The sequence below is a fragment of the Sphaerodactylus townsendi genome, linkage group LG15, assembly GCF_021028975.2.
Source record: "Sphaerodactylus townsendi isolate TG3544 linkage group LG15, MPM_Stown_v2.3, whole genome shotgun sequence".
In the NCBI taxonomy this organism is placed as follows: Eukaryota; Metazoa; Chordata; class Lepidosauria; order Squamata; family Sphaerodactylidae; genus Sphaerodactylus; species Sphaerodactylus townsendi.
The window spans coordinates 24,893,182-24,901,443 of NC_059439.1; the positions used below are offsets into that span (position 1 = coordinate 24,893,182).

The 8,262-nt window shown below is 52.1% G+C and overlaps 1 pseudogene; it reads right to left on the minus strand.

The window, feature by feature from the left end:
* Positions 1–350: 350 nt before the first annotated feature.
* LOC125444263 overlaps positions 351–8,262 on the minus strand; it is a 33,310-nt pseudogene continuing 25,398 nt past the window's right edge.

An 8,262-nucleotide genomic window follows, 5' to 3' on the forward strand; every position in this document is an offset into this window, starting at 1 on the left:
TAAATTGCCGGGTTGGCACTTTGCGATAAATAAGTGGGGTTTGGGTTGCAATTTGGGCACTCGGTCTCAAAAAGGTTCGCCATCACTGCGTATATAAGGTGAAATGTTTGCATGTGTGAATCTCTGTTGCTACAGCCAACTAATGGTCAGCTTACATCCAACACAGCAACTACCTTAATTGGGGCAAACATATTGAATTTTTTAAAAGTCTACAACGTACCACGCTCCTGCATGCTGGTGCACCTGTTACAGTAACGAAAAGAACTAGGTTGTAGCATGCACGTATATGCGACGGGACGAACGGATCGCTTAGAAACCTGTGCTAGCAAACGCGAGCCTGAAAGGCCAGATCGTGTATATAAAAAGTTTTATTCCTCACATAATTCAAGAAACAAAACAAAAAAGAAAATCACACCGTAAAACTTGATGCTGTGTAAACAAGATCACATCCCCAATAAATTAAAAAGCCTCTCACAACAGAAAAGAGACGAGGAACGGCTGCGTGAGATTCCCTTTCGAAATAACACGGGAGGAGAGGCTGGCGACTCGTCTGTTTTAAGGCTACTCCAAGGAGAGTGGTCCCTGCACGCTTGCTGAGCCAGGGATGTGGAAAGGAGAATCGGATATCTATCGCTGCACGTGGGCAGGAAGACGACCACGGAGTCTCCCCCTGTTTGGGGTGGGGAGGGGAATACTTTTTCCAAAGTTCACAATACAGTATGTTGTGTGTTCTCACAACTGACATGCCTGTTCTAAAGAAAAGAAAAAGGATCGCTCGTAATGGTTTTGGCAAAGACAGAGGTCTCGTCCTCTCCCTCTCCCTGCCGAACTTGGAAAAGGGCTCCAGAGCATACAGCTGCAGTAGAAAGCAAGAGCGTTACCAAAGCTGCTCGGCTTTCCACTGCAATGTCTTATCTCCGTCCCTCGGTTCCACAGCGGAGCTAGTGGGCAAACTGAAGAGCAACTACAGCCTACATGGAGAGGAGAAGCCCACGTATGGTTCACTCTCCCCTTTGCAGCCAAGGACTCTGGGATTGCAAAATGCCACAAGGGCCCAGGAAAGAGGATAGAATACCGTACAAGCCTGTTGAAGCCTCCCAAGCGCCCTCCCTCTTGGATGTCAAAGCAGGCAGAAAGACTTTGGCACTGGCCAGAGGACGGAAACAGTACAGTACCTCCCTCCCTGTACGGCTCTTGACACCATCACCTTCTCCCCCTCCCCCCGCCTTTTCTGTGGTAGTATCACCAATGGCTTTTCAACACAGAACAGTCCGTACGCTTGATCCAAACCATGTTGCGCTAGAAAGATGTTGCTCAGTTCGTCATAGCCAGGGGAGGGCGGCGGCGGCAGCAACTCAAAGATGGAAAGGGGGGAGGGTGATAGATCATCCCTGAATTTTACTTCTTCTGACCGCTGCTCCAAAATAGTATTTGCCTTTATGTACCCTACGTAGGGAGGGGGGCTGAAGAGTGGTGCTCTTATCCAGAGCTATCCTCTACCTCAGTAAAATGCCTGTTCACTTCCGTTCCTTGCTTCTGTTGTTTCTAACAAGTCTCTCTTCCTTGAGAGATAGGGGAAATCTCCAGCCCCCATTCTCTCCCGACAGGGAAAACCAGCCAGTCCCAGGGAGGTGTCAGCAAAAAGGAGGGAGGGGGGCACTGAAAGCTGCTCTCCTTGGGAGATAAAAGTGGCAGGTGGTGACAGGCAGGAAGCGGACGTTGGCTTGCCAAAAAAGGTCCATCAGTGGGGAGCCCTCCTGGCGTCCCCTAGGAGTAGATGGTAATGACCTCGCTGCCGCCCCCTCGCACGAGCAGCACCCGCTCCAGCCCCTCCGTCAGGACCTCCAGAAACTCCATATCTGCAGAGGGGGGAAAGTCAAGAAGCCTGCGATGCGCCAGGACCCCACGTGCCCCACCTCCAATCCCTCCGCAGCCCCACAGGAGACCCCACCACTGGAAAGGATACAGTTCTCGTCTCCGTCAGGGTTGCGAGGCGGGCCCGGCATGTTCAGCAGCACCAGCTTGGCCTCGTGGGACTTGTTGACGATGACTTCGTTCAGCTTCACCGCGGTGTGCATGCGGCGCACGTTGGACTGATCCCTGTAGCGGCAGAGAAGGAATCAACGTCAAGACCTGGCACGGAATAAGCTTGTTGACGCATTTAATTTGTGTGATTTTATCCTGCCTTTTCTCGCAAGGGCTCAGGGCCTTATGTGTGGTTCTCCTCTCCACCATTCTGTCTCTGCAGCAACCCCACAAGACAGGTTAGTCTAATTCGCTACTCAGCTCAACACTGTAGGACCTAGGTCTGCAACCTGCGGCTCTCCAGATGTTCATGGACTACAAATCCCACCAGCCCCTGCCAGCATAGCCAATGGGCCATGCTGGCAGGGGCTGATGGGAATTGTAGTCCATGAACATCTGGAGAACCACAGGTTGCAGACCCCTGCTGTAGGGGAAATCCTTTGCTCAGCACCAGAAGCCAAACTGTCACCAATGGCGAGCGAACCATGACCCCAGCCAATGCTCCCTCCAGGTGTTCGCTGGAGTTGCATGGCAATCTAAAAACACTGCACAACTGAGCCACCTAGGAGAGCTCTTTGCTGGGTAGCTGCTTATCTACACGGCCATGCGGGCGTGCATGCACACAGCTTATAGGGAATACTGATCCTAGTGTATGCTGCGAGTCAGATATACAAAGATGCAATCTTTGGGCTGGACACCAATGGTAGATTTCCACTAACAGAAGCAGGAGGGGGATTTTTATGACTTCCGTATTCTACTGCAGATCCCACCCTTGTGAACTGGTCCCTTTGTGAGCTGGAGCAGTGAGTCGTAAGTTCTTACGGTCGCATGTTTAGCAGGTCCTGGAAGCCCTCCAGTGTCTTGGGCTTCTGCCCGCGGGACGCCATGTACTTGTCCTTGGTCCACGTCATGTGCACCTTTTCTTGGTACGTCTCGGTCTCTTCGTCATCATCTGAGCCGATGCTTGTCAACCGCAGCATAGAGTTCCGGTCCTTCACCAGCTGGGCCTGGGAGGAAGGGGGGGGGGGGTCACTGAAGGCGTGACTGGGCGGAATCTGCATGGCTACTCCACCCTCCCACCCTGGCTCAACCCAGCTCAGCTCACCTCTCTGTCCCTCTCGGTCTTAGAGAGGCGCATTTGCCGCAACATCTGACAACGCTGTTCCATCATCAGGGTGCGCTCGTACGTGTAGGCAGAGATGTCACTGTCATGCTGTCGTAGACAAGAAAGGAAAGCTGAGTGTCGAAACCCAAACACAGAGGATGCAGCCAGAACTGTGTCCAGATTCCTTAGCTCTCCATCTGGCAGATATGCCTGCATGTATCTGTGCATGTCTGCCTGTGAAACCGGCACAGTTGCAGCCATGTCTTGGCCACTGCAAAGCACAACGAAAACAAATCCAAGGATGCAGCCCCCATGGCTGTGGAGAACCGTGACTGCTACATACAGGGGCTGCTTGAATTAGCATAGGTGGTGACTGTATTCAGGACATCTGGTTTTATTTCTCCATTCACCAACTGGCCAGCCCTTTAGTCCCTGGTACCCTCCCAAAATGTCAACCAAAGGGGGAAAAAACCCAGCACCCTGTAGACTGCCCTGCCATGATATATAAAAAAGAGTAAAGGTTCACTAAAGGGTCATTTCAAGTTAGCAGAAGCTTGCCAACCCCAAAGGCCGGAGACAGTCAGTCTAGGGGTGAAGGAGCAGTTAACCTTTAACATGATTGATGAGTTCAACTGTAACTCTAGACCAATGGGAGGCTGCTGCCTGGGCGGGGAAAAGTATCCTGTTGGATGTATGCATTGCATATGCTATGCTAAGTTCAGATAGTTGAGAGAGTCTGAGTTGAGTTCTGTGTGTGTTGAACTTTGTTGCTGCTGAAGAGTTCTGTACAGTATTATAGTCTTGTATAGAACAGACTTGTGTAGCCTTGCAACTGCTAAAGTAAAACCTTCCTATGGAAAGAATACCTTGTGTGGAGAGTATTCTTTTCCAAGTGTGACAGAAGGTTGCAGTGAGTGCAAGAAGACTACTAAACCTTCTCATCTTACCAGAGTGACTCCGCTTTAAACTCTGCTGATATGCCCACCACCACACACACACACACCTTTAGTGCTTCTCACCATTTCAACCACCTCCACCTCTGCCTCGATACGCAAGTGGTACAGAAAGGTTGCCAAGTCCTTCTTCATCTGGATGCTGTTGTCCTCCAGCTGGGCTACAGTGAAGATGCGGATGTTGCATTTACGCCACACCTTTGGATTGAGGAGGAGGAGGAGTCAGTGGGCCCCCAGCCACCACCCCGTGTTCCCTCCACTCAGCCACCCCGCTCCCGGTCTCCGCCCACACCTTGTGCTGCTTGAGGAGGAAGGGGAGCAGCATGAGCATCCCGCCGTCATGCACAATCCACCAGACATCGATGTTGCCCTCGGGGAAGGGCTCCGTGTTGCTGGGGAAAAAGGTCACGTTCTTCGCCACCAGCAAGGCGAGGCGGGCTGCCGTCGTCACTCGCACAGTGCCTGCAGGGGGACAGGATTTGAAAGCCGCCCGGCACAGTCTCCCCTCAAAATAGAGGAAGAAGCCCCTTCCTCTCCCTCCTCCCGATCCTAAGAGAGACCCTACCAATGAAGGTCTTCCAAGCACGGGCGTCCTCGCTCTGGCGCCAAGCATTGGGCCAGCCCATCACCACGGTGTTGTGCTTCATGCCACCCAGCCCGCACGACTGGATGAGGTGGGAGATGCCCTCGCGCACCTTGGCGGCCACCACGATCTGGCAGAAGCCTTTTACCCGCTCAGACTCCATTAGGTACTTGATGGTCTGAAACGACATACGTCAGGCTGCTTGGAGGGTGCTGGCGTGCGGCAGTCACCCCCTCCCCACCAGTTACGATCCTATCCAAGCCTGAGGAACATTCTGCCAGAGTGGAATTAGGCAAGGAAGAGCCAGTCCTGGAAATTTTAACACACTAGGAGTTGGGAAGTATGAATATGGTTTAAATGCTAGAAATTGAATTCTGGGAAACGGGGCAATACTACTGTATTTACAAAGATAGCTTCCCCTTAAGACACACTCTTTGTTGGCGCTGCTTATCAAGCCAAGACATACTGGAGCACACGCAAAATCCAGGCCTCCTGCAGTTCTACTGGTCACAACCCTCCAAACACAGGCTGTGGACACAGCTGGAATACAAGCATCTGCTGAGTGAGTCAGGGTCTGGAATTGCACGGGGAGTGTGGAACTCAGCTCTGGGTTCTACTGATTAGTGGAAAGGTGTGGCGGAAATCCCTTGCCTTATGGCTGACTCAAAGTACAGCTGGCACCTGGGATGAGAAAGCAGGGTTTTGGGGGTTGCTAGACAGAGTCCCGTGGTGTGAAATGGTATAGTACAGGGGTCTGCAACCTGCAGCTCTCCAGATGTTCATGGACTACAATTCCCATCAGCCCCTGCCAGCATGGCCAATTTTTGTAGTCCATGAACGTCTGGAGAGCCGCAGGTTGCAGACCCCTGGTATAGTATAACCTGCTCTCACCAGATCTTGGTAGCTGAGTCAGTACTTGGGACTGACTGGGTCAGTACTTGGGAGGGAGACCTCCAAGGAAGACTATGCTGAGAAAGGGAATGGCAAACCACCTCTGCTTAATCATCTGCCTCAAAGACTCCAGTAGAGGTCGCTGCAAGTTGGCTGCAACTTGACGGCACTTTACACACTCTATGACCCCAGTTCCAGTCTCTCTCCTTCAATGGTTGAGGCCTGGTCTCTTAGTGAGCCTGGGGTGACGCTCACCTGCTCAGCAGCCAGCGCCTCGCTGTAGCACTCCAAGAAGTTGCCTACCATGACCGAACCGACTATGGTGAGGCCCTTGCCAGCTTTCAGCTGGGAGGCAAAAGTGAGCAGGCGTGGGTATTTCACGTGAAGGTCCTCGTCCAGCTTTAGCAGCACCAGCAGCTGGGGCCTGTGGGAGGAAAGGAAGTCAGCAGCGCGCATGGGGAGAGGGAAGACAGATAAATGGTCTCAGGCCGTCACACAAAAAAGGGGGATTCATAAAGCACACAGAGAAGCCTTTAATGCAACACGGACATTCGTACTTGAGGAGGGGCCCGCCTGAGGTTTCGGCACCTTGGGCACATTTCCCAAGATGAGGCAGCAGACCCAAGAAGCGGACGATTCCTTCCCTACCTCCAGTTCTTGGTGTGGGGCGGCCCCTCCTCGAGGCGCAGGAGGGCAAAGCGGGCCGCGCTCAAGGACAGGCCACGAATTCCGTCCCCCCACTCCTTCTCAGCCCTGAGGGGGAAGCACAAAGAAGTCAGCCACGCAAGGAGTTTGGGAGACCAATGGACCCTAGTGCCTGACACACATCCCTTCCAGAAACACTGGGCAGAGGGGTGGAGGCCATCAGAAGTTGGTAGCTTCAGCCCTCTTCCTCGCTACGGTCTAAATTTCTCAGTGAAGGAAGATGCCCAAAGACTCCACATCTGCATTTTCGGCAGGAACCAATGTGCTAAGTGGGGGAAGGGCAAAGCAGGTATCTTGGCTTCCCCCTCTCCTAATATTAAAAAAGGGGCAACTCATTCTCCCTGTATCCCTTCACTCTCTATTTCCTGGCAGCCCGCTTAGTCTCTCCTCCTTTCCTGCTTCTTTCTCTCTTTCACATCTGTTGCCAGACCATATCAAAAGCTGGATGAAACAAACAACGCCAGGGTTCTGCACACACTTTGCTATCTGGGGCTGCCTTTAAGGGGCCGGGAGTTCAGAGCCCTGGAGAGCTGGAGGCACTCACCCCTGGAATTCAATGTACTTGTAGATCATTCCAGCGATGACCATGGCAACGATGGCGTAATACCAGGAGGAGACGAACATCAGCGCGACACAGATGCTCATGCCCATGAAGGAAAGGGCCCTGCAAGAAGAGACGGTATTCAGCCCTGCCCCCTTTTGCAGCCGAGCAGAATTACAACAACAAGCAAGTCCTGCAGTCACAGTAATACCATCAACACTGTGTAAATTTCTTTCATCTGATTTATTCTGCTTCCCGGAACTCATGTGGTCAAATAATTTAGGTTTTGTCTTTCAGTAAGCTGGAGAGCGGGGTCGGAAAAGAGGAATAGAAACATGGAGACAAAAATGTACTTTTTAGAAGGAGGAGGAGGAGAAGGAGGAGTTTGGATTTACACCCCGCCTTTCCCTCCTGTAAGGAGACTCAAGGCAGCTCCTTTCCCTCCCCTTCCCCACAACGGACACCTTGTGAGGTAGGTGGGGCTGAGAGAGTTCGGAGAAAACTGTGACGAGCCCAAGGTCACCCAGCAGGCTTCATGTGGAGGAGCAAGGACACAAATCCAGTTCACCAGATAAGAAGAGCCTGCCACTCAGGTGGAGGAGTGGGGACTCAAACCCGGTTCTCCAGATTAGAGTCCCCTGCTCTTAACCACTGTACCACACCGGCTTTTTCACTTGAGGGCCAAAAAACCCCTTTTGAATGGAACAGAGTCGTCAGCATGCCAGCTGTCATCCAGACAGAAGTTACTGGGCTTGTCACTGAATACAGGCAGCCTTGAGATAAGCAAAGAATCCAAACCCTCAACCTGACTTTTTTTCCTTTCAAATTAATCCATCCTAGGCTAGTTCGCAAATCATTATTTCTTCTGCATAGCTAGACAGATAACTCAAGGGTCCCAGCTCCCACCACTATCCCATATTCTCTACCTTACGTGCATAACCATTCCTCTCTTTCCCTCATTCCCGCTGCAAGGGATGCTCTTACCAGTGGTAATACCGAAAGCGCGGCCTCCAGTTGGGGGTACGCAGTAAGGTTTGTAAGGCGCAGGCTAGGTTGACAAAGAGGTAACACATCAGGAAGAACCTAGGAGAAGGGTAAGAGCTGAGTGAGGCCTGTGGTCCAGGTTCCCTAGGGAGCCCAAACTGTGAGCTAAATGCGATGGCAGCTATGGGTCCATCCCACGGCTTTTGATGCCATTTTAGAAGCAGCGGCTCTTTAGAAATTGCTCTGAGGCCAGATTAAGCACATGGCCATGGGAACCGAAAGAGCGCTTGCTTTCCTCTCCCTGCACCTTTTGAAAGCAGAAGCAGCCGAAGGACCTCTTGCTTTCCTCTCCCTGCACCTTTTGAAAGCAGAAACAGGAGGGAGGCGTGAAAAGGGCAACTGCACTGTGCAACCAATTCAGTTGTGCAACTGCTTCTCCCCATCTCGGATGCACAGCTTGAAGAGTTAAGGGGGG